A 25,938-nucleotide genomic window follows, 5' to 3' on the forward strand; every position below is an offset into this window, starting at 1 on the left:
GGAGGTTATGTTAAACCTTTATAAAACGTTGGTTTGGCCTCAACTGGTGTATTGTGTCCAAATCTGGACACCTCACTTGAGGAGGGATGTGATGGCTTTAGAGAGGGTGTAGAAACGATTTACAAAAATGGTTCCAGGGATGAGGGACTTCTGTTTTGTGGATAGATTGGAGAAGAGGAGGTTGAGAGGAGACTTTGATAGTAGTGCTCAAAATGATGAGGGGTCTGGATAGGATAAATAAAGAGAAACTATCCCCATTGGCAGAAGAGAACCAGAGGGCACTGATATATGGTCAAAGGCAAAAGAATCAACGGTGGCATAAGGAAAAGCTTTTTTATGCAGTGGGTGGTTAGGACCTGGAATGCACTGCCTGAGAGTGTGGAGGAAGCAGATTCACTATGGCTTTCAAAAGGTTGGATATTCACCGGAAGAGAAAAAATTGCTATGGGGAAAGGATGGGAAAGTGGGACAAACTCAGCTGCTCTTGTGGGGAGGCAGTGTGGACATGACTGGACAAATGGCCTCCTTCTGTTTTGTAATTATTCAATGGTTCTAAACCAGTACATTGACCATGTTGTGTAATTGGTTTAGTGGTAAAGCAAAGGTTAGAAGTTCTTATTAACATGGCAAAAAAGCCATGATTGTCTTTAACAGAAAAATCAAAAAGTAAAGCCACAACACAAGGAGAAGCAGCAGGGGGGAAGTTATAGACAATTAATTAGAGTATTGGTGGTTGGTATTAAGTTAGTGTAAGTATTTAATTTATTGGTTAATGCTTTTTAGTGAGTGAAGTTTTAGTCATAGAGTCATTTATGCCACAGAAGGAGGCCATTCAGCCCATCAAGTCCATGCCAGCTCCCCAAGTAGCAATGCAGCCAGTCCCACTGCAACCCCACCCCCCACCCCCATCGCTCAATCCGCAGAGCCCTGCAAGTTAATTTCCTTCAAGTGCCCAGCTAATTAGCGTTAGCTAAACAGTTAAATAGCTATTAAAGCTAAAAAAAACACTGTTAGCTAAATGGCAGGACAGCTGGGGCCTGTCACATGAACATCCTGTACCATGTGGGAACTCCAGAACATTGTGTGTCCAGGAAAACGACATATGCAAGAAATGCCACCAAATGCTTGAGCTTGAGCTTAGAGTCTCAGAGCTTAAGGGCCAGCTGGCATCATTACTGTGCATCCAGGAGTATCACGGATGGCATGTTTCAGGAGGTGGTCACCCTGCTGCCAATGTTCCTGCTAAGCTGTGTGGGCGCACAGCACACAGCAGCCTGAAAGTTACCACGCAGGCTTTATTCTGTGATAAATAATGCATCGTGTGGCCATGCAAATAAATTCATATGGATTGTGCAATAAGAAAATATTGGCCTTGCACAACAACATTTTAAAGGGAACATTACCTGCAGTTACAGAGAGTTGAAGAGGAGAGTCACTGACCAGCAGGCAGATTAGGAAGAATAGGCATCAGTGCTGGAATACCTTGGTAGTGTTGAATACCAGTGAGGCTGATAACACCTGAGTGGAGTGCAGTTGGAAGCAAATCCATGGCACCATGAGAGACTTGGCTTCACTGGGGTTGGAGGGAGGGCACGAGAAAGTTTAGAAAAGCCCTTCTTATAGAAGATTTGATAGTCAGGAATAGACAGATATTTTTACAACCGTAGAGCTGGGTCCCGAATAGTATGTTGTCTCCCTGCTGTTAAGGTAAAGGGTTTCACTGAATAGGTGCAGGATAATCTGTGAGGGAAAGGGAGCATACAGAATTCATGATCCATGTTGGAACCAATGACATAGAGAGGAAAAGGGTTAGACTTGCGCAGGCAGAATTTCATGAGCTAGGATAAAGATTAACGAACAGGACTTTACAGGTGCTAATCTCTGAATTACTCTGTTAGTGGATACAGCAACAGGAAGCTAGTGCAGGTGAACATGTGCCTTGAGACCTGGTGCAGGAGGGAAGGATTCAGATTCCTGAGGCACTTGGACCAGCTCTGGGACAGGTGGAACCTGTACAAGCTGGACAGATTGCACCTGAATAGGACTGGGACCAATATCCTCGCGGAGAAGTTAACTAGTGCTGTGGTGAAGGGGCACCAAGATGCAGTTGCAGAGATGAGGGACAAAGTGGAAAGAAAACTAAGAGGGACAAACAACATGAGAACAAAGAATAGTATAAAAGAACAGGAATTTGATGTATGTATATGTTTTTTTTATTATTCATTCATAGGATGTGGGCTTCGCTGGCTGGGCCAGCATTTATTGCCCATTCCTAGTTGCCCTTGAGAAGATGATATTTCCAAGTCAGGATGGTGATTGACTTGAAGGGGAACATCCAGGTGATGGTGTTCTCATGTATCTGCTGTCCTTGTCCTTCTACCTGGTAGTGGTCATGGGTTTGGAAGGTGCTGTCGAAGGAGCCTTGGTGAATCCTTGCAGTGCATCTTGTAGATGGTACACACTGTTGCTACTGCGCGTCGGTGGTGGAGGAAGTGAATGTTTGTGGATGTGATGTCAATCAAGCAGGCTGCTTTATCTTGGACGGTGTCAAGCTTCTTGAGTGTTGTGCACTCATCCAGGCATGTGGGGAGTATGCCATCACACTCCTGGCTTGTGCCTTGTAGATGGTGGACAGGCTTTGGGGAGTCAGGAGGTGGGTTACTCATCACACGATTCCTAGCCACTGACCTGCTCTCATAGCCACAGTATTTATATGGCTAGTCCAGTTCAATTTCTGGTCAATGGTAACCCCCAGGAAGTTGATAGTGGGGATTCAGTGATGTTAATGCCATTGAACATCATGGGGTGATGGTTGGATTTTCTCTTGTTGGAGATGATCATTGCCTGACACTTGTGTGGTGCTTGTCAGCCCAAGTTGACTTGTCACTTGTCAGCCCATATCAATGAACTACAGGCCGGGTTGCCATATTGGATTGACATCACATCTTTGTATCCTCACTGGCTACGGGTGAGGTCCCAGAGGACTGGAGAATGGCCAATGTTGTTCCATTGTTTAAGAAGAGTAGCAGGGATAATCCAGGAAATTACAGGCCAGTGTGCCTTACGTCAGTGGTAGGGAAATTATTGGAGAAGATTCTTCGTGACAGGATTTACTACCATTTGGAAGCAAATGGGCATATTAGTGAGAGGCAGCATGGTTTTGTGAAGGGGAGGTCGTGTCTCACTAACTTGACTGAGTTTTTCGAGGAAGTGACAAAGATGATCGACGATGGAAGGGCATTGGATGTTATATACATGGATTTCAGTAAGGCCTTTGACAAGGTCCCTCATGGCAGACTGGTACAGAAGGTAAAGTCGCATGGGATCAGTGGTGAGCTGGCAGGATGGATACAGAATTGGCTTGGTCATAGAAGACAGAGGGTAGCAGTGGAAGGGTGCTTTTCTGAATGGAGAGCTGTGACTAGTGGATTTCCGCAGGGATCAGTGCTGGGACCTTTGCTGTTTGTGGTATACATAAATAATTTGGAGGAAAATGTAACTGGGCTAATTAGTAAGTTTGCAAACGACACCAAGGTTGGAGGAGTTGCAGAAAGTGAAGAGGATTGTCAAAGGATACAACGGGATATGGATCGGTTGGAGACTTGGGTGGAGAAATGGCAGATGGAGTTTAATCCGGACAAATGCGAGGTAATGCATTTTGGAAGGACTAATGCAGGCAGGAATTACACAGTAAATGGCAGAACCCTTAAGTGCATCGATGGGCAGAGGGATCTGGGTGTACAGGTCCACAGGTCACTGAAAGTGGCAACGCAGGTGGATAAGGTAGTCAGGAAGGCATATGGCATGCTTGCCTTCATTGGTAGGGGTATGAGTATAAAAGCTGGGAAGTCATGCTGCAGCTGTATAGAACCTTGGTTAGGCCTCACTTGGAATATTGCATGCAATTCTGGTCACCACATTACCAGGAGGATATGGAGGCATTGGAGAGGGTGCAGAGGAGGTTTACCAGGATGCTGCCTGGTCTGGAGGTTATTAACTATGAGGAGAGGTTGGAGAAACTCGGATTGTTCTCACTAGAGCGACGGAGATTGAGGGGCGACTTGATAGAAGTTTACAAAATTATGAGTGGCATGGACAGAGTAGATAGTCAGAAGCTTTTTCCCAGGGTGGAAGAGTCAATTACTAGGGGACATAGATTTAAGGTGAGAGGAGAAAACTATAAAGGAGATGTGTGGGGCAAGCTTTTTACGCAGAGGGTAGTGAGTGTCTGGAATTCGCTGCCAGAGGAGGTGGTGGAAGCAGGTATGATAGTAGTGTTTAAGAGGCAGCTTGACAAATACATGAATAGGATGGGAATAGAGGGATACGGACCCCGGAAGTGCAAAATGTTTTAGTTGACGGGCAATATGATCGGCGCAGGCTTGGAGGGCCGAAGGGCCTGTTCCTGTGCTGTACTTTTCTTTGTTCTTTGTTCTATTGCCCTGGCAAACCACCTCTTTACCCCCTCTAAAGATCTGAAGTTTTTCTTAAAGTGTGGTTTATTTTTCACAATAGTCCAGCTGAGGCTTAACCAGTGATTTGTAAAGGTTTGGCATGACTTCCTTGTTTTTGTATTTGTGCTCAAATTTACAAAGCCAAATATCCAATATGCTTTCATAGCCACTCCAAAAACTTGTCCTGCCACCTTCAAGGAGTTGTGAAGAAATGTAAAAATAATAAAGCACTAATAGTAGGGGACTTCAAATACCCTAAAATAGATTGGCGAAAAACAGAGTGAATGATGAAGCATTCCTAAAATATGTATCGGAGAACTTTCTTTCTCAGTATGTTTCTAATCCAATGAGGAAGAAAGCAGTGCTAGTTCTGAGAAATGAACTGGGCAAATAGAGTAATTAGTGTTCAGTTTTTCATTGTTTGATTATGTGTGTCTGTTGACTGTTCATTGCTCACTGTGTGATTAAGTTAATCCTGGGAATGGTGACTGAGAAAGAGAATCTCTCTTGCAGGCAAGAAGCTGGAAGCATGAGTGCAGATATTTTAAAGCAATGAATAAAACTCCTGTTCAGACATAGAATGTGAAGTGTATAATCTCTACATATCTCCAAGACATAAAACACAACAACTGGCAATGAGGAAGATGCAGAATAGTTAAATTCACTGGCTCCTGCATTTTTCCTTTCCTTCACCAGGAGATCCACCAATGCTGTGGGATCAATGGATTTTAGAGTTTAAGACCTTCTTTGTTGCAATGGGAATAGAAGATTTGCAAGTAACAGAGACCCACAAGAAGACAATATTCGTCCATTGCCTCAGAGCTGAAGACCAGCAAGTATTAGAGCAACTCACAGAAGACACGCCTAACATTTGATATAGTAACAAGTACACTTGAAAATACTTTGGGCCAAAGAAACGTGTAATGATCGAACGATATATATTCTGCCAGAGGTGCCAGGGGGATGGTGAGCTCATAAAACAATACGTGGCAGCATTGCAGCAGTTGGCTTCTACATGTAAATTTGGCACACTAACCTATGAACTAAGTCAGTGACCAATTAATTGAAAATAATTCAATTCCACAAAAGAGGGAACACTTCCACTTGGGGGAGGATGATTTAATCCTGGAAAAAGTCATGACCTTGACAGTCCAAATCGAATCTGCCATGTTAGATTCAAAGAGGTTGCACAGAAATGCACCCTTAGACTCAGGGTTGCATACACAGCTAGCCCAACCAGCTTAAGTGCAAAGTTTACGGACAAACAGACTCATCAACATGTGCTCCATCATGGTCAGGTACCCTCAAACATATGCCTGAATTGTGGAAGTGGTCATCAATTCACAATGCCACATGCAGCTCGAGGGGAAAAGTGTAACTCATGCTTAAAGTGGAGTCACTTCACAAAAGTGTGCAGCTTATCAAAAACGAGGACTTTGTCTGTTCGACATGTGGACGAGTCTCTTCCTGAGAGTGAGGTACTACATGTGTTTATCATCATGGACAGTAAAGCACCAGATCATTTTAAGGAATGCTCAGTTGGGATCATATTGATGTCATTTCTCATCGATGTTGACGCTAAAGAATCTAAATTGAGCGATTAACTCTACCATTGATATTTTTTGCAACTTTCTCTCACTCCTGTGACAGACAATCTTCAAGCTTATGATGACTTGATTATTCTGGTTTTGGGAACAATCACATTTCTAGTGCACTACAAAAACACCACCCTAGACAGGTTCATGGTCTACATAGCCAAAGGGAGAAGCCTTATAGGAGTAAACCTTTTTGATAACTTGGCTTTAAACTTGCAGATCCCACTGGACCGCATATTAATGTGATCAATGACATAGACTATATACAATGGTATCCTTCCTTATTTATTGGATTTGGGGAGATAATGGGTACACTCATGTTCCTCACATCGACACATCAATTTTTCCAGTTTTGCAAAATTTGAAATGGTTGCTGTTTGCGATCTGTGCCAAAGTGTCACAGGAGCTGAAATGACTTGAAGCAGTTGGTACGATAGAGCGATGCCATGGATATCGAACCTAGTCATTGTGTGATACAAAATTGGTGAACTTAGACAATGCGTTGACCTTAAAGGCAGTCAACAAAGCTAACAGTCCAGGCAAGTATCCACTTCCTATGATCTAAGAACTATCGGTATCATTTCATGACTCCACAGTCTTCACGAAGCTTGACATGTGGTGGAGCTATCTCCAGATACATTAGCGGAGTAAAGCCACTGTCTTACAGCTTTTGTTACTCATGAAGGTATGTTTCAGTACCACAGAATGCCCTATGGACTAAGTTCAATACAAAAGATAATTTCATCAGGTTGCTCAACCTACTTGATGATGTCATTGTCCATGGAAGGGACAAAGCAGAACATGATCAGTGGTTATCAGTGGTGCTCCAGCGACTAGCACAACACAATTTGATGCTCAACAAGGACAAATGAACATTCACAGCACCTAAGATTGATTTTCTAGGGTACAAAGTGACAGCAGCTGGAGTAAAGCCTACACATAACAACGTCAAAGCCATTCATGCTCTTCTGACCCCATCTAATGTGAAAGAGTTGGCATCATTCTTTGGAACTACCACAAATTATCACAAATTCATTCCTAAGTATGTATAGATCATGGAGCCTCTTCAGAAGCCATTGTGCAAAGATGCACAATGGGAATGGACAATCACACAGCAAACAGCATTTGAAACATTAAAGGCAAAGATAGCACCTTCACCAGTCCTCGCGTATTTCAACCCACATGCAAAAACGTATGTCACAACAGAAACATTGGGAAATGCAATTGGTGCTGTTCTCACAGTAAATTGAAGGCAGTGAACAACCAATTGTTTATGGAGGAACTGAATGTAAATACTCTACTGGAAAGGGGAGTCTCTGACCTGTATCTACATTTGTGAATATTGACATATGCGTCTCTATGGTAGAAAGTTCACTCTCTACATCAATCACGAAATGCTGATTACATTGTTAGCCACATTAGGATTTGATCATCGACCTCTACGCGTCTACAAATGGTCAGATCACCTTCAATAGTACAACTTTGAGGTTGAGTATCTCACATGTTCATGCAATCGTGTAGCTGACTTGCTTAGCCCTACTACTATTGCAGGCAGCGTGAGTGATGGTGAATTGACTTGCAACATTGAAGACCACATGATTATAGTGATTTTGCATGCAACAGTGAATCTTGCAATGCGAGAGGAGTTGAAGGCAGAATTGGCAATAGATAGCATACTGCAGAAATTAGGCCAGTACCTAAGAACCAAGTGTTGACTGCTCACTGTGTGTGATTAGTTAAGCCTTAGTTAAGGGTGTGGTGACTGGGTAAGAGAAATTAAACGGTTAGACAAGCAGCTAGAAGCATGAGAGCAGATATTTTAAAGCATTGAATAAAACTCCTGTTCAGGCATATAAGCTGGCATGTATCATTTTGGCTTATCTCCAAGGCATAAACCGCAATAGGGTATATTGAAGTGGGAGAGCATCTGGGTAATAGTGATCATCATATAACTAGGTTTAAGGTAGTTACCCAGTGTGTAAAAGGACAAAGATAAAAATATTCAACTACAAGAGAGGTAACTTGAATAATTTGAGAAGAGATCTAACACAGGTGGACAGGAAACAAAGATTGGCCAAGGAAGCAATAGATGAGCAAAGGCAGGCTTCAAGTAGGAGATCATCCTGGTAGAATCCAAGCATATTGCCATTAGGAGCAGAGATGGAGCATCTAAAGCTAATGCTACATAGATGACAAAGGAAGTAGAATATAAATATAATAAAACAGAAAGAAGGTGTGGCAGCCTTCCATCTCATAAGACAATGGTTTGCGCCATAGTGTTCAACTCTGTGTTAAGCTTTTCTTGGTGTTGCTCAGGAGCCCATTCTGCCATGGCAGTCTCTGCTGCATTTGCTGCAGAGAAAGAAAATGGGCTGTGAAGTTGCAGGATTCAACAGCCTCTGTTTTTTCTGCACATTCTTAGCCAACTGAGCTTTTCATTTCTGCTCACCTCTTCCAATGCCCTCCCAAAAAAATCAGCCTTCAGAGGTCACAGTTATAAGCGACTGTATCCCAGTTGTCAGTGTCAATGCCTATCTCTTCATATCTCACTTGCAGGTGTCCTTGTAGTGGAGTTATGGGCGCCTGGTAGGTCATCGCCCGGTGGCCAGTTCATTGTACAGAAGGCCTTCATGTATCCATCCAATGAATGTGACCAAGTCAGTGCAGACCTTGTTGGTGTAGCAATGAGTGTATGCTGAGAGAATTAGCATGTTCTAGGACCTCTGAATTAGTGACCTTGTCCTGCCAAGAATTGCAAAGTACATGCCTGAGACAGCAAGGGTTGAAACTGTTCAGCCTTTCTCCTGTATCATGCCCAGTAAAGGCATATAACGTTCATAACTTTAAACATGGACTGTATTTAGTATGGAATTTTCTGGAACTGCCTTTTATTTTATAAATGCACACTAAAAGGCTGCTAAGATGGCTTTTGAGGGTCAGGTGGCTTTTGCAATTTCTGCATTGACTCAGAAGTATCTCAAATCTCTGGAAAGTTCTTAATTGAATGACCGTGGGTGGAATGTCACTCTTGAATTAACATACCAAGATGAAACCATTTGTAGAATTCATACCTCCCATTGTTTGTTGACTTACCCCAAACTCAAAATCTATGGACTCTCAGACCCATTGTCTCTTAATTGATACTTAACAAAAGAAAGCTGTCGAAACCAGTTAATCACAAGTAGGTGTGAATGGCCACCATCCATCTCACATTGTGTAGCAATGGCTTTGAATCTCAAATTGTTCTGGGTGGACAATAGAAGTGTTGACCAGGTGGCCACCCAATTGAAAATGTCTTTAGATAACCAATCTTACTTACTCCAAGCACCAGGGAGAAACCAATCAGTCTGTAAAAGAGCAGAAAGAAACAGCAGCAGCAAAGGCAGCAACATCAATGCCTTAAAGTTGGAGATTGTAACATTGTAAGGTCTCCTGGCTTGTTCCTTTTCAAGCCCACCAGTGCAAAAACCTGACTACCTGGTAAAAAGGCGACATGTAACTAACTTTGTGACCTGTTGAAAATCCAACTCTTTGGGGGAATCCTGCAATAATCCTAATATATGGCAACTTGAAAAAGTGACTGTATTGTGTGTAGATGTGTGTTTGTGTGTGTGTGTGTGGGTGTGTGTACTGAGTGAATGCTGAGTGAATGACTACCTTTGGACTTTTGGGGTAAATGAGTGCATAAATAATTCTCTTTATTTAAACCCACAAGAGCTTGCAGCTAGCTATTCAAATTGACCACACACTCAGGGGTTAATGAACATACCCATCTTACTTTTCAAAACCACACTGATTATGGAAAGTAAGGAAAGGGAATTAGGGTTTCAGTTCTCTCCCATCCCTGTCCAGAACACCTGCCTAACATACTTTGTCTAGGTTTCACCATTGTAAAGGAGTGCACTGAGGATGCAGGCTTGGTAGACTCGCAGTTTGGTGTTCTCAGTCAGGTTGCTGATTGTTACTCTTTTACTCAGCTTGGATATAACTGTTGCAGCTTGTGCGATGCATTTGTTAATTTCAGCATTAAGTGACAGATTGCTGGTGAATGTGGAGCTGTCAACAACCTTAAGTATCACATCAATGCTCATAGATGGTGGTATGACAAAATCCTGGACCATGACATTTGTTCCCCAATATTGATGGTCAAACCAAACTCTTTACAGGCTTGAGAGAGTTTGTCCATTTGTCACTGAAGGTGTTCCTCAGTATGGAATACAGGTGCAGCATCATGAGCATAGCGCAACTCTCTGAGGAGGACTTGGTGTATCTTTGTCTTGGATCTCAGGTGAGCAAGGCTGAACAGCTTTCTGTTAGTTCTGGTATGGATGTAGATGCCTTCTGTTGATGACCTGAAGGTCATTACCTTGAGTTGTACTCTAGACTCGGGAAGATCAAGACATCAAGTCTGATGATAGCAGCAAAGAAAAGGTTGTGCCAAAATGTGTTGTTGCCAGAACACAACTCCGTTTGACCCACTGCAGATCTCAAAGGGTCCCAATGTTGCACCGCCGTAGCTGACCTTACCCATCATGTTGTCATGGAAAGAGAAGATAACATTAAATAGACAGCCTCTGCTCACATTGTCGAATGCCTTGGTGAGATCGATGAAGGCAATATATAGCAGTCTCCTTTGTTCACGGCATTTCCCTTGCAGCTGTTGGATTGAGAAGATCATGCCAATTGAAGATTTTCCAGTTCTGAAACCATACTGGGATTCTGGGTAGATGCATTCAGCCAGGATTTGCATTCTGACAAGAGCAACATGACAAATATTTTTTTCTTAAAGCTTAGCAGGGAGATGCATTAATTGTTGTTGCAATTGTTGCAGTCACCCTTGTCCTTATTGAGGGTCACAATCTTTGCATCATGTATATCCTGGGCATTGCCCACTCCCTCCAGCAGAGACAGTGGAGATCATGCAGATGCTGCAGGAGTGCCAGTTTCCTGTGCTTGATGACTTCAGGTGGTATAGCATCAGCACCTGGAGCTTTGCTCATGGCAGCCAAGTCACTAACTTTGCTAAGCTCCTCCGCTGTGGGTTTGATATCCAGCTCTGCCATGACTGGCAGGCTTTTTATGGTGTCTTGAGCTTCCTGGGTGACAGTGCTCTGTCACCCAGGAAGTGTTCTGTTCAAGATAGTGATCCACCCATCTCTCCAACTGTTTATTGCAGTCAGTGATGATCTCCCCTGCCTTTGTTTTCAATGTTGCCATTTTCTTTGCTAATGGACCTGTTGCCTTTTTGATCCCTTTATACTTGTCCCTAGCATTTCCTATGTCAAAGGACATCTGGATATTCTGGCAGATTTGTAACCAGTAGTCATTGGTGCATCGCCTAGTAGTATATTGGACTTTACTTCGAACGGCTCTTAGTCTTTTTGCTCTGATCTCTCTTGTAATTAGTGAGAGTGGATCACTTGGTTTCAATGGCAGGTTGCTTCAAACTGGTCAGCATTTTTCCATTCTTGCTTCCCATGTGTTGAGATGTAGGCTTGTGGATGATGTCTTAAAGCGTGGTCCATTTTGCTCCAGCACTCTTTGTGGGAATGCCAGAGAGTGACTGTTCTATCAAGTTGAGGAACTGTTGGTTTTTATCCTGGTAGGTAGCATGGCTGATGTTGATACTAAGATGTCATTTCTGCTTTGAATGGGAAACTTCAAGGGTTGCATCCTAACCCTGGTGCATGCGAGGGAGTGATCTGTATCACACTCAGCACGTGATAGCTGAGTATGTTGAGAATGCTGTTCAGAGAGTCACTGAAGATATAGATGGGATGGCCAAATGGGCAGATAAGTGGCAGATGGAATTTAACCCTGAGACGTGTGAGGTGATACACTTTGGAAGGAGTCATTTGACAAGGAAGTATTCAATGAATGGCATGACACCAGGAAGTTCTGAGGAACAAAGGGACCTTGGCGTGTGTGTCCATAGATCTCTGAAGGCAGAGGAGCATGTTAGTGGGGTGGTGAAAAAGGCATATGGGACACTTACCTTTATCAATCGAGGCATAGATTACAAAAGTAGGGAGGTCATGTTGGAGTTGCATAGAACCTTGGTGAGGCCACAGCTGGAGTACTGTGTGCAGTTCTGGTCGCCACATTATAGGAAGGATGTGATTGCACTGGAGGGGATGCAGAGGAGATTCACCAGGATGTTGCCTGGGATGAAACATTTAAGTTATGAAGAGAGGTTGGATAGATTTGGGTTGTTTACGTTGGAGCAAAGAAGACTGAGGGGTGACTTGATCGAGGTGTACAAGATTATGAGGGGCATGGACAGGGTGGATAGGGAGCAGCTATTCCCCTTAGTTGAAGGGTCAGTCACAAGGGGGCATAAGTTCAAGGTGAAGGGCAGGAGGTTTAGGGGGGATGTGAGGAAAAGATTTTTTTACCCAGAGGGTGGTGACGGTCTGGTATGCACTGCCTGGGAGGGTGGTGGAGGCGGGTTGCCTCACATCCTTTAAAAAGTACCTGGATGAGCATTTGGCATGTCATAACATTAAAGGCTATGGGCCAAGTGCTGGTAAATGGGATTAGGTAGGTAGTTCAGGTGTTTCTCATGTGTCGGTGCAGACTCGATGGGCCGAAGGGCCTCTTCTGCCTGTGATCCTGTGATTCTGTGATTCTGTCTGGTAATGATCAGATCCAGCTGGTGCCAATGCCCTGATCTTGGATGTCTCCAGGTCACCTTGTGACATGGTTTGTTCGGAAAGACAATGTTCATTACAAAAAGCTCATGGTGGTAGCAAAGCTCAAATAATCTCTATTTGTTGTCATTTATCTTTCCCAAGTCATGATGACTGAGGCAGAAGGGCCATGCCTCGTGGTTCATGCCCACTCTTGGGTTGAAATTCCCCAGTAGGTAAAGATGTTGTGACTTAGGGATTCTGCTGATAGCAATTCAAGCTCCTCATAGAACTGGTCTTTTGCCTTTGTAGTGGAGCATAGCATTGGAACATAAATACTCATGAGGTTAACTGGCCCTCTTTGATTGAGAGGTGGATGGAGAGAACACATTAGGAACTATTTGTGGGAGATTCTATCAGTGAGAATTGTGAGCTATTTATAGTGAAGCCTGCATTTGTTCATGCGTTTTCTCTGAACTGTTCCCTTGCTAGATGAACATGGAATGTTTCTTTTTTTATGATCCATTCTTGGCGAGCCTGGTCTCTTGTAGGAAGCTATGATAATATTCAGCCTGTCAAGCTCCATGCCAATCACAGCTGTCTTGCAAGCATTATAGACTAGCTGCAAGTCGCCTGTTAGTCCCATGCACATGATTCTCATGTTCTTGCTTGTCAATGGAAGAGTTGGCATCTTCTTTAATTTGATTTGATTTGTTTGTTTGCCTGGTGTGATGGATTCCATCCACTTGTTGAGCAGAGACCCTAAGCTCCAAGCATCCATTGAAACAGATGGACTATGATGGGTCAGCACCTTACTAGTTGGGAAATTCCCAACTTGAGGTGATCAATGGGACACAATGGTACCTCCCACCACTGTAGACAGCTCATAACACCCGTTCTGTATGACAATTGAGTTGGGCTTATTGCTCATAACTGCTGTCTTTGTGTTGTGTTCACACTTTGCAGCAAAACTCGAGTGCCTGCCAGTTTATGGAGACCCTGGGCTGCTCAAGCATCAGTGTCCCCCTCTTAACCTCTCTGGTTGAGTCCAAACGAATGCAAAGCACTATGTTTTGCACCAATGTGGGTTGCAGGAGTTGCCGCAAAGATGACATATTTAGATATAGTCATTTGGTAGTACAGAACTTGAGTATTGCTGATAAAGAGACATGTGAAAGCCATTTGTCTTGCATTCATTAGGACACTTCACAGGAATACCAATATAAGGGTAAAACAACAATTTATACTGTATGTGAAGAGAGTGCTGATTGATTGGGAAAAGCATTGCCATGGAGAATGCACCAGTGATGGTGATTAACAGTTAACTAACAAGTATTCTGTGCAATTTAAACTAGGCAGCTTGACCCTGACTGGTCAAAGCATTGCCCTGAGGAATGAGTCAGTAAATGACTGTCACTAATTTTGTTAAGTTGAAACAGGCGCAATGTGTGTACATGTTCTTTCTGTCTGCAAAGAACAGGGCTCTGTGTATTCATATATGTAGCTTCCAGTACACGCAATGTGCCATGCAGCGAGCCCAACTGACAAGGTTGCCAATAAGACCAATTGTATAGCGTGTGGAACTGTAAGAATCCCAGCCCATAAATTGACCAGTGAAGGTAGGCTTGCAGTAGGCCGTAGTAGAGAACCCCCTGGCAGATTTCTCAACTAGTACGTCAAGGAAGGGAGTTTATTTGACCGCTCCATTTCAAAGGTGAATTTCAGTGCAGGATGGAGCCCATTAAGACAGGTAAAGAAATTATTACTCACAGCTATGGATTTAAATGTAGCAAACGTGTCATCCACCTTTCGGAAATACGCGAGGGGTAGGAGGTTAGGTGTCATTCCATCGAAGACATATTTCTTGTGGAACCCAACAAAGGTGTTTGTGAGAGCTGGGCCTAGAGGGGATCCCATGTCAAAACCATCTATATGGGCATGCGTAGTGTCATTAAAACTTAACTCAACTGTGTGAGTTGCCAAGTTCATATGTTCAATGAATACTGATTCACGCAATGGTGGCGAGTTTAGGTTGCCATGATATAATGCTGTAGCGCAAATATTTATGGCTTCCTTAAATGGAACATTGGTGAATAGGCTAGCAATGTCAAATGAGCACATGGGCACAGCATTGCTATCAATATGCAAGTCCCATATGGTCTTCACAAATGTGAAGGAGTCCTTCAATGTGTATGTGAAAAACTTGGTCAAAACTGGTTGTAACAATTTGCCTAACCATTTGGCCAATTCAGAACTGGTCATAGGTAAGATAAGATATAAATGGACATCACTTTTGTGTGTCTTGGGCAGCCCGTGGTTACAAAAATATTATAATTTTCATAATATTTTTCTGGTTTGTTGTTAAGTAGGTTAATGGGTGTGAGTGTATTGGTTCTGTCTCTGTGATTTCACTATATTTGGAGTCAGGTAGACTGCAAGTTTAAAATCATCAAAAGAAGCTAGGTATAGAAATGTACTTGAAATGCTAATGAGTAAATTTGGATGCTGCCTTACCATGTAAGGTGTGAAAGGAGCTTGCATTTTTCGATAAGTGAAAGGATTGTTTGGATTTCAAAATTTTGTCAGTCTGTTTAAAACTATCCAGATAAGCAAGACTAAGGAGTGTGTTTATTTTGCCCAAAGGTTACTGACAATATTGGCAACGTGAAAGTTTTTATATAATGGGAAATGGGAATACAGTTCCAAAGATATATGGAGCAATGTAATTTACACATTAAAGAAAGAGAAACATATATAAAGGAGAATGAAAGGCTATGTTGGGGGGCATGTAAGATCTAACAGGAGTGTGTGAAACAGCCTTGAAGAAGTGGAGGCTGGCTGTGATGCCCCTACCTCCCCTCTGGCTGCAGGATGGGCAGTAACCTCACTAATTTGGCTTGGGAGGCAGTGGCAGCAGTGGTCAGCATCAAAGCCCTGCAAAAGATGACAACCACTCAGTGCCACTACAGGATGAATGGTCTCATTTGTTCCTCCAGGGTAAGTCACTCCTCTCATCACTCTCACACTCTCACACTCACAAATGCATCACACATCCACAGTGATCTCACACCTCAAGGGACAACACCACTAACTCTCACACACACCCTCACATCTCCATCAGTCTCATACCCTCTGGAGCTCACGTCCTCATCCTGTCCATGGTTCTGCTCACCACACAAACATTCCATGCAGTGCCATGTGTCCTGCTCACGCTCCCTCCATCTGTTTACATGCAGGAAAAGCTGGCTCACATCAGCAGGAAGACGTCCCAGACCGGGGGTGGAGTGGCCCACATTAGGCCCCTCACTCACTTTGAGGAGTGTACCATTGCACTGAATGCTGAGGACATGGACTGTGCCTGCGATGATGGTGAGGTTGGCAGCGAACACCCTCGTAAAGATCCTGCACCACATCATCCCTCTCTCAACGTAACTGTGAGTGCTCTCTCCCCTGCTTTTGACTCTGCTGCCATGCACTACTTAGCTCTACTTTAGTTCACAGGGAGCTCTGCCAAGTGACTGACATCCTCAGCGAGCCAGCTCCTCAGCTCCATTCACGTCCTCATCTCCAGCCAAGAGGACACCTCCACCATTGAAGAGCTGGAAATAAGCAGCCTGGAAGACCCGTCACAGTGTTTACCCACACCCTCCACCAGTGCAGAGACACGCATCTTGGTGGGACCTCGATCTAGAACAGGCTCAGGTTCACAATCTGGTGGTCGCCGCATGGACACATGTCTGCAGCAGCAGAAAGCAGTTTCAGTCAAGCTCCCCGGCACTCAGAGGACTGCTGGAGATCAGGCATCTGTGAGGTCCGAGTCAGATGACGAGCCTCTAGTTATGGCCTTCCAACTCATCCTGGAGAGGCAGTAGAAGGCGTGGGTCCATTATGCAGAGCCGTTGGAAGCCCTCAGCAGAGTGGCACGTGAGTCAGAGGAGTGCGTCCACCTGCTCTTTGATGAAGTGGTGCCCACATGTGCATGTATAGAGGTCTTCATGGGGAGGTTGGCAGACGCCATGGAGACCCTGGTCCAGCAGAACGCGGAGGTGTGTGCAGACCTGCACTCCATCACGGGAGCCATGGGTGAGTTCCTGCATTGGCAACATGAGAGGGAAATGGGACACCTTGACATCCCTCCATGTGCTCCTTCACCTTAAGGAGTTAGGCTGGGGCCCCCCGGGCACCCGAAGGGAGCAGGAGCATCAGATGGACACCCCTGGGTCTTCCACTCAGGAATCTCAGAGGCTGTCCTCTCCCTCTGACTCCTCTTTGCCTGTGACCCCCTCAACCTCATCCTCTGTCACTGCAGAAGGAGCATCTGGCCAATGAGTGAGTCTGGAGGGAGAAGTGTGTGTATAGCAGGACCTATCAGAGCCTCGTGCAAGCACTTTTTCACGCACGTAGGTCCTTCATGTAACATATTCACTTCTATGTCCTGAGCATTTTGAATGCTGCGTGCTGGGGTTCTCTTTCAGTTGTCCATTTGGGCTGACCTGCATCTCCCACCACTCTATGATCACACTCCCATACAGCACCTGATCTCACCAACCACAACTGTCGTTTCACTTTTGATTTGGACATCATGGTCTGAATTCGGTCTTTCTTGCGCTCCCCGTCTTTTCCTCTCCCCCAGTCACCCATTTCCTCTCCTCCATCACAATTGACCCCCTCCTACCAGCATCACCTTCCACCTCCCCTCTGTGACTTACCAGCTACAATCCTTTTCCTCCGGGGATGTCCAGGTGAACGTGCACATTCCCTTCCTTCCCAAAAATCTCACCGCCATCCACATTCATCTCCCCAACCTCCTCCTTCCCACCCCTAGGGTCCGCATCTGCCTCCGAGTCCCCATCAACCACCCTTGCCATTCCTTCGACCATGACCATCAAATTCTCACCCTCCCACCCTACTGTCTCACTCTGCCCTCGGTCATTCTCACCATTCCCTCAAACCATACCCACCCTCAGTTCACCCCAGGAGGTAGTCATGGACCCATCAGACCCCCTCCCTTGCACATTCACCTGGACATCCCCCTTCTGGACCCCTTCCCCTCCCCTCCCCCTCCCCTCCCCTCCCAGAACCCCTTCTCCACTCTAGACCCCCTTCCCCCTGGAATCTGTTTCCCCCTCTGGACCCCTTCCCCCCTCTGGACCCCTTGCCCCCTCTGGACTCCTATCCTGGAACCTCTTCCCCCGGGAACCACTTCCCCCCACTTAGCCCTCCCACCCCCCAGGGCACCCCTCCCGCTTAGTCCCTCCCCCTTCATGAATCCCTCAGACACCCTTACTTCTTCTGCCAACTTTAGTCCTTCTACACCCCGACTCCTTCTCCCAGCCTTACCCCTTCCTCTAGTATCACTTCTTCCCCCTTCCTGACTCCCTCAGACACCCTCACTTCTCCTTCCAGCTTTACTTCTTCCCCCTTCCCGAACCATTCCTCCACCCTTACTCCCTTCCCTCTCCATTCTCCTTCCTTCCCCCTGACTCCCTCCCCTCCCTGCACTCCTTCCTCCCCTGGACTCCCTCTCCTCTCCGCGCTACTTCCTCCCCCTGTACTCCTTCCCCTCTCCGCACTCCTTCTCCCTCTGAATCCCTTCCACCCAACTCCCCAGTTGCCATCTTCTCCCCCATTACCCCCTCCTCCTCCTTACTCACTCCCCCCTCCGAGACTCATCCCCATGACACCATTCCCCCCTCCCAACCTCAACCCCCAACACCTTCATTCCCCCCTCCCAACCTCAACCCCAAACATCTCATCCTCTCCCAGTCGATCCTGGACCTTCCTCTCCCACCCCCTCGACCATCATCCATTGTGAGCATCACCGGTGACTTTCCACCTTCCGTGAGCTGCTTTCCAGCAGAGCCATGTCCATGAGAATCCATCCAGCATGCCATGGGCATTCCTCCAGGATCCCGCTGCTGTCGGCCTCCAGCATCCTCTGCTCCTCGGATGTCCACGATGTGAGCAAGGCCTTGGCAGTAAGTCCGACTTTTGCAGGCCAAAGTTGTCAAGATGTGTTCTGCACCGGCGTGTTTTTCCGCCGACGTGGGTGGACAATCCAGCAGTGGGGGGTGGGGAGGGTTGGAGGGTTGGAGGGTGGAGAGTAGGATGAGTCCAGCGGGCTGGCCTTATAATGGTATGCTGATGTATTACAATGAGGTCCATCATCGACAGGCTGAGCTGACGTTTGCAGATGGTTTCATGACGTATGAAACCGCTTTTTGGCCTTCTTGCCATATTGCCTGCTCATGCCCAATGCCAGTGGGCATGGAAAATCCCGGTCAGTAAGCCTGCCCATAACCATTCTACCTGCTTCTGCCTTTGTGTTCAGGTGTGAATATTGTCACTTGGGTTTCAACAGAAAACTCAGCTTGGGCACCCATGGTAAGCAAGTCACATTGTCTTGTCACCAGGCAGAACTAGCAGGAGGTCACATGTTCACTTTTTACTTTGAATTAAAGGAGACAGTTTAAAACATTACCATCCTATAAAACTTTGAATTCTTAATGCCGCCCCCCTACAAAATGAATAATTATTACTTTAGTGATGATTTTTCTACAACACTACCAAAATATAACATTGCAAACAATTTATTATTAATTTACTATATACAGTAGAAATGTATTCGCTCCCCTCCTGTCATATTTCACCATTAAACAGTCAGTCTTCGCAGCATTATAAGGCTTTACCTGTCACACCCAATCTCATGTGTCAATTAGGATTTAAAGTTCAGTTTGTATAGGTTTTTAGAATTCCAACTCTTTTGCGAAAAAGAGTTCACTTTGTTATTGGTGGCTTCACTTTTTATCACCTGTCACAGCAAATATCCTTTCTCATTTCACATAGTCTTCACAGCTTTTCCATGTTCTGGGTTGGAAAATTGTATACTTGGTTTGGTCTGGTTAACTTACTGATTTTTAATACCCCTTGGGTTTTCGGGTACTGGCAGGTGTTATGATGTGGCAGATGATGTGTGCCAGGTGGATCAAATCCACAAGGGAAACTTTGTATTTTATTTCATGCCTTGAATTCGGAAGGAATAAGACTACCACGATTTCAGAGGTTTTTAGAAAACTAAACTAAACATTTATTAACAAATGAAAAGATTTCAAGCACACACATAGGTCTAGAAGTTACTACTATAATAACTCCTAAAACCCCTAATTAATCTGACTCCCAGCTACACCTCCGTTAAGGCAACAGTAAAAACAAATAGGTTTAAACAGACCCAGGCAAAGCACCATGATACCCTGGACAATGAGTTTCAAAGTGAGTTTCCTCAGCTTCGGTTCCTGTGGACAGCAACTTGGTGCACAGAGGCTGGAGGCTTTCCACACTTGTGTTGGATCTTAGAATGCTTTTTTTTCCTTGACACATATCCTCATCTCCTTTATACATGTTTCTCCCTTTTAATGCAAATTCCATTGTTCCCATATGTTTTTGCAACTTTACTTTTCTCATAATATAAATCTTTCATAGTACTAATTTTATCAGTAACCTTTGGGAAAAACAAACAGACTATTTGGCTTGGCTTCTTCTGGCTAGGTGAAATTCAAACTACCCTAATTTATCTATAAATGCAAATTTTCCTCACACCTCACATTCTAAAACTTTAGCTATGTTTACGTATTTAGTATTTCAAACCTAACTTCTTATTGATAATGCAGCCTCCAGACCAGCTGTCTCCCATTCAATTAAATCCCCCCCACACACACACACACACACACAGATAAACTAATCTAAATCCCACTATTAACCCACTTTTACAACAAATCACAATAGTATTATGAAAATTATTATTTTTCGTGACACAGGTGTGAATCATAAACCCAGAAGAAATTTTCTGTCATTATACTTCTTACCCTCTGGACTCACTAATTCTCTTTGTTTATCTTCAGACAATGACAATACTTTAACATCATGGGGTTGACCCATTAACACAGTCTTTGTACCACCCTGCTCAGGTTTTAATTTCTGAGCACCGTTCTCTTCCGTGGTTGCAGGATTTTAAAAAAACTTTCCAAGTCTATAAAGGAAGCCTCAACCAGCCAAACAACTGATTTGTCCTCTCCCTGTTTAAATGCAGGATTACTTTCATCTTTAATATGACTTAAACTTTCAGTGTTATTTTCCAAGGGACACAAGTTTAACACTGTCTCCTGTGCAAGCAGTTTGTTCTTCTGTTAAGTAAAATCCTCCTTATCACTTTAAGACCTTCAGTTAAGGTTACATCAATGATCAAAGAAAACGATCTTGATACTTTTAAAAATTTAATTCACAAGTTATTTTAATTTTTTTCCATTTGTCTACACAGTAGGAGCTTTGGCTGATTCTTATCTCGCAAGAGTAACTGCTTCATCATTTTGAAGTTTTAATTTACCTTCAAGAACATGCATCCTTTCTTGTACCTCCATGACTGTAGCTGAGCCTTTTGGTTTCAAAAGAATGCTTTCCTTTGTTCTATATTAGCTTTGATTGTTACTTTTATCTGCCTTGATACCCAAGTATTCGGGTTCTGCCTGTGGTTTAATTCAGATAGCTTCAATTCTTCTCCAGGTGTTCTTAACCCTTTGTTGTCAGTCTGATATTACAATGTTCCTTTAAGATCAGCAGTCCAAGCTTTTGACTCTTTTGACAAATCTTTAGTTAAAACAATAGTTTTCACAGCAGGATTTCAGAAAGTCATGGATTTCTGTGCATCATTTGATTTCTCTTATAGATTTTCAGTTTGAACAACTTCACTGGTCTTTTCTGGAACCATTGGTGATGGTGATGCCTTATCTCCAGCCAGGTCATTTTCTAATATAAAATCAACATCTTTAATAAGTAACTTAGACATAATTCCCATAACTACAACCCGCAAATTAAACCACATTTTAAATTAACATGGAGTGGTTAAGCAATCTCCATTACTACCCTGCATCTACACATTTCCATATAGCAAACTTTCTAGAGGGAAATCCCCTTCACCTGCCATCATCAATGATCGAGCTGTTCCCATATCTCAAAGAATAGTAATTTGTTTGCCTGTTTAATTGGATAAAAATTAGGATACTGCACTTTGAACACAAAATGTTTATAATCTTCTATACTCTGATACATTGCAACAGTAAATACATTCAAAGCCACTGGTTTTGCACAAGCTCCACCTACTGGTTTCTTGAAGTGACACTATGCACTACAGCATATGCTACAGTTTTGCCTCTAATTTTCAACAGTCTGCCTTCGCATGTCCTCACTCATTACAAAAATAACATGTTGGTTCCCTTGAAATATACTTGTCCTCCATACTGCCTTCTTTTACTAATCTGCGGAGTTTCTCTCTTTTCATTTCTGCTCTCTTCCTCACTGTAACTAGTTAATTATCAGATCTCTTATTTCTCCATTTTCTATGTGGGTTAGCAAACAAATGTGCTACTCACAAGCTTGTGAGACAATTCATAATCATTGGCCATTACAGCAACTGCCATTATCTTAGAAACTTTATGGTTTTCTAGATGGGACCTTATTCTTAGAGGGACACTACTTTTAAATTCTTCCATTATCATTATCTCCCTAGGGTTTTCAAAATCTAGTTCAACCTTTACAACCCCATTCCACCTATCAAAAATCATTTATTTTTCTTGAGAAAATTCTATAAAAGCCTGATTCTATTTCTTCCTCAAATTTCTAAACTTATGTCTGTAAGCTTCTGGAACTAACTCAGGCATTGAGAACTGCAGACTTCACTGTATCATAATCAATAAATTATATATCTGAAAAAGATGAGTATAATTCTAATGCTTTCCCCACAAATATGCTTTGCAATAAAACTGTCCAACTTTCCATTGCAACTTAATGGTAATTTCTCAAACAATGCAAAGTAAATTTTAACTCCTTCCTCAATGAACTTAGACATTAGGCCTAAATTCCTAAACAAAAATAAAAATACCTGGAAAAACTCAGCAGGTCTGGCAGCATCTGTGGAGAGGAGCACAGTTAATGTTTCGAGTCCGCATGACTCTTCAACAGAACTAAGGAAAAATAGAAAAGGGGTGAAATATAAGCTGGTTTAAGGGGGTGGGGGTGGAGGGTTGGGACAAGAAAAGCTGGATAGAGGGCCAGTGATAGGTGGAGATAACCAAAAGATGTCACAGACAAAAGAACAAAGAGGTGTTGAAGGTGGTGATATTATCTAAAGGAATGTGCTAATTAAGGGTAGAAAGCAGGACGAGCAAGGTACAGATAGCCCTAGTGGGGGTGGGGTGAAGAAATCAAAAAAGGCTAAACGGTAGAGATAAAACAATGGATGGAAATACATTTAAAAATAATGGAAATAGGTGGGAAAAGAAAAATCTATATAAATTATTGGAAAAAACAAAAAGGAGGGGGAAAATCAGAAAGGGGGTGGGGATGGAGGAGTGAGTTCATGATCTAAAATTGTTGAACTCCATATTCAGTCCGGAAGGCTGTAAAGTGCCTAGTCGGAAGATGAGGTGCTGTTCCTCCAGTTTGTGTTGAGCTTCACTGGAACAATGCAGCAAGCCAAGGACGGACATGTGGGCATGAGAGCAGGGTGGAGTGTTGAAATGGCAAGCAACAGGGAGGTCTGGGTAATGCTTGCGGATAGACCGAAGGTGTTCTGCAAAGTGGTCACCCAGTCTGCGTTTGGTCTCTCCAATGTAGAGGAAACCGCATTGGGAGCAACGAATGCAGTAGACTAAGTTGGGGGAAATGCAAGTGAAATGCTGCTTCACTTGAAATGAGTGTTTCCTTGCTATTTGAAAACCAGGAGCTAAATCTGAGTCATCGTCAAGTTTTCCTGCTCTGTTTTTTTGCAAAATTAAAGCTTTTCTTTGTCAAGATTAAATTTCCTTTCTTCTTTTTCTCTCTGGAATTCAAGGTTTTCCTTTCTAGATTTTCTTTGTCCTTCTCTTTGAAACTTGGAACAAAGTTTTCACATTCCCCTTTTTCCTTTCATTCCAGCTCAAGTTTTTCATTCCTCTCTCTTTCTCAAATTTAAGTTACTTCATTTGTATTTGAAGTCTGTGCTATTGGGATTACTCTTCCTCAAGGTTCAGGCATAAAGTTAACACTTCAACAATCACTGCCCTTTTGGCCTCTACTTTTCATTCTACTCCTAACTCCTTTGCTGCCACCTTCAAATTAACCTCTGTTAACTGTGGCCAGGCATTCACAGATGGGTCATCTCTTTCCAGAAATGCTTGAGCAATAGAAGTAGCCATGTTAACTGTCAAATGAATACAGCAAAGGCAAGGTGAAACCTTGTTCCTTTAAACTCTGGCAAATTCCATTGCACATGATCCCAATCTCTGGATTGACATCCCACAAGAGCCCACAATTTGTTATGATACCCACAGAGACTAATAACTTTTAAAAAATATATTTGAATTCCCAGTGACCGACTTAAAGGAATCACACAGCAGGATTTCAAGTTTTTAGACTTTTACTGCAACAAACAAACTAAAATGAATAAACATTACTTAGTAGGCAACTAATACACTAAACTACAAAAAAGACATCCCTTATCAGCTTTTCAACATGTTTGAAAACCCCACCTGCAGATTTTCTGTCTTTACAGGAGCCAGTTCAAATTTACTCACAGATTCCAATGGGCTCACCACTCCCTGTTTTGCTGAGACGTAGTGTCCAATGACTGTTGAAGCTCCCTTCCCTTAGTCACAGATGCTTTAAAGATGTTTTCCAAAAATCCCCCATGAAGTGTGTGTGTGTGTGTGTGTGTGTGTATGTATCTTCTTAGCCTTGAAGTGAGAAATTCAATTAAAAATAACCCAGCAGCAAAGCCTTTATACTTAAAAAAGAAAAGGTTAGTTTATTTCGCTCTCTTGCTCTGGAAGTTACCGCAGGAAAGATAAAGCTACTAACACATACACACACAAATATTAGTTAAAAATGAGGATAAAACAATATTCATAAGTGTAAATAAGATTAGTCCATATTCAGTGCAGGCTTGATACGTTTTGAAGGCGAGGTGTTGCGTTGTCTGAACTGAAGGTCTTGAAGTTGTAGAGTTGTCCCTGTAACTGTGATGGCTTCCACTGTTGAACTGCTGGAGGTTACTTTAACAGGTGAACTTAGTAGGTAGCATCAGGGTTTGCAGGGAGGAGGAAAGGTTCCTTCTGTTCTGCAGGTGTGGTATTTTTAGCATTAATCAAAAATCAAAAATAAAAATCACCAGTGTGAACCAAATGTGTTTAATGTGATTTCTTGACTTGTTTCCAGGTGCTACACCTCACTGCTAGCTGTGCCAGAGACAGGCTGCTGATCCTTGTGACTTTGGTGCATATCCTCTAGTCGCCTGAAGCTGTGAGGGGCCCTACATGATGGGCGCCTCCTTCACAGTGGCAGGAGGCTCACCAGTTGCCATAGCACTTGAAGGCATCTGTGTCAATGGTAGATGGGCGGAGGAGAGGCTGACCCCATCAGAAGTGCCCCCGAATGTAGCGGCAGCTGCTCATCCGCCACCGTGAGGTGCATTTGGCCCTCCCTGCTTTCCTGAGAGGAACCAGGACCTACATATGACTACAGGCTCCTCCTCCCTTTCTTGCCCTGGCTCTGGGCATCAGAGCTCAGAGACAAGGCAATGGAGTGCAGGTCAGAACACATACCCAGCATTGCATCAGTGAGCTGCTGGGCTTGGCCTCCATGACAGTCACCAGTCTCTCAAATGGAGGAAGCCATGCATTCTGAAGAGTGGGTGATTGCAGCGCTCATGGGCTGGATTGGCTCCTCCACTGTCTGTGCCAGGTGTGCAACCCCTCTGGAAGGCCTGCCACATCTCCACGCACCACACGCTGTACGTCCAGCATCCGCTGTCTGATGGACGACTCCAGAGGCTCGTCATCAGACTGGGGCTCAGCATCTTGGTCACTCCCAGCACTCCTGAGTGTCAGGGGCCTGCTGTACCTCAATCTCCGACAGCTGGTCTTATGACTGTGATGTGTTCTCACCATTGTGTGGATCCCCTACAGCCAAGTTGCACATACCCAAGGTATGTGTATCTGCATAAGGATGTGACATTGCACCATCTGAGGCTCCAGCCTCCTCCTCAGAGGTTAGTGAGGGTCCTTGCATTTGGCTTCTGCTGCTGACATTCGTCCCGTGGCGGAAACAACAAAAAGGGAAAATGAACGACACCATCATTGGGGTGAGTTCAGAGAGACACTGACACTATTAGGAGATGGTAGACAGTGTTTGAACCTTAGCCCCTTCAACATTGAGACACATTATCCTCTCCAA

This window comes from Cetorhinus maximus, chromosome 2 (genome assembly GCF_964194155.1).
Source record: "Cetorhinus maximus chromosome 2, sCetMax3.hap1.1, whole genome shotgun sequence".
Lineage (NCBI taxonomy): Eukaryota > Metazoa > Chordata > Chondrichthyes > Lamniformes > Cetorhinidae > Cetorhinus > Cetorhinus maximus.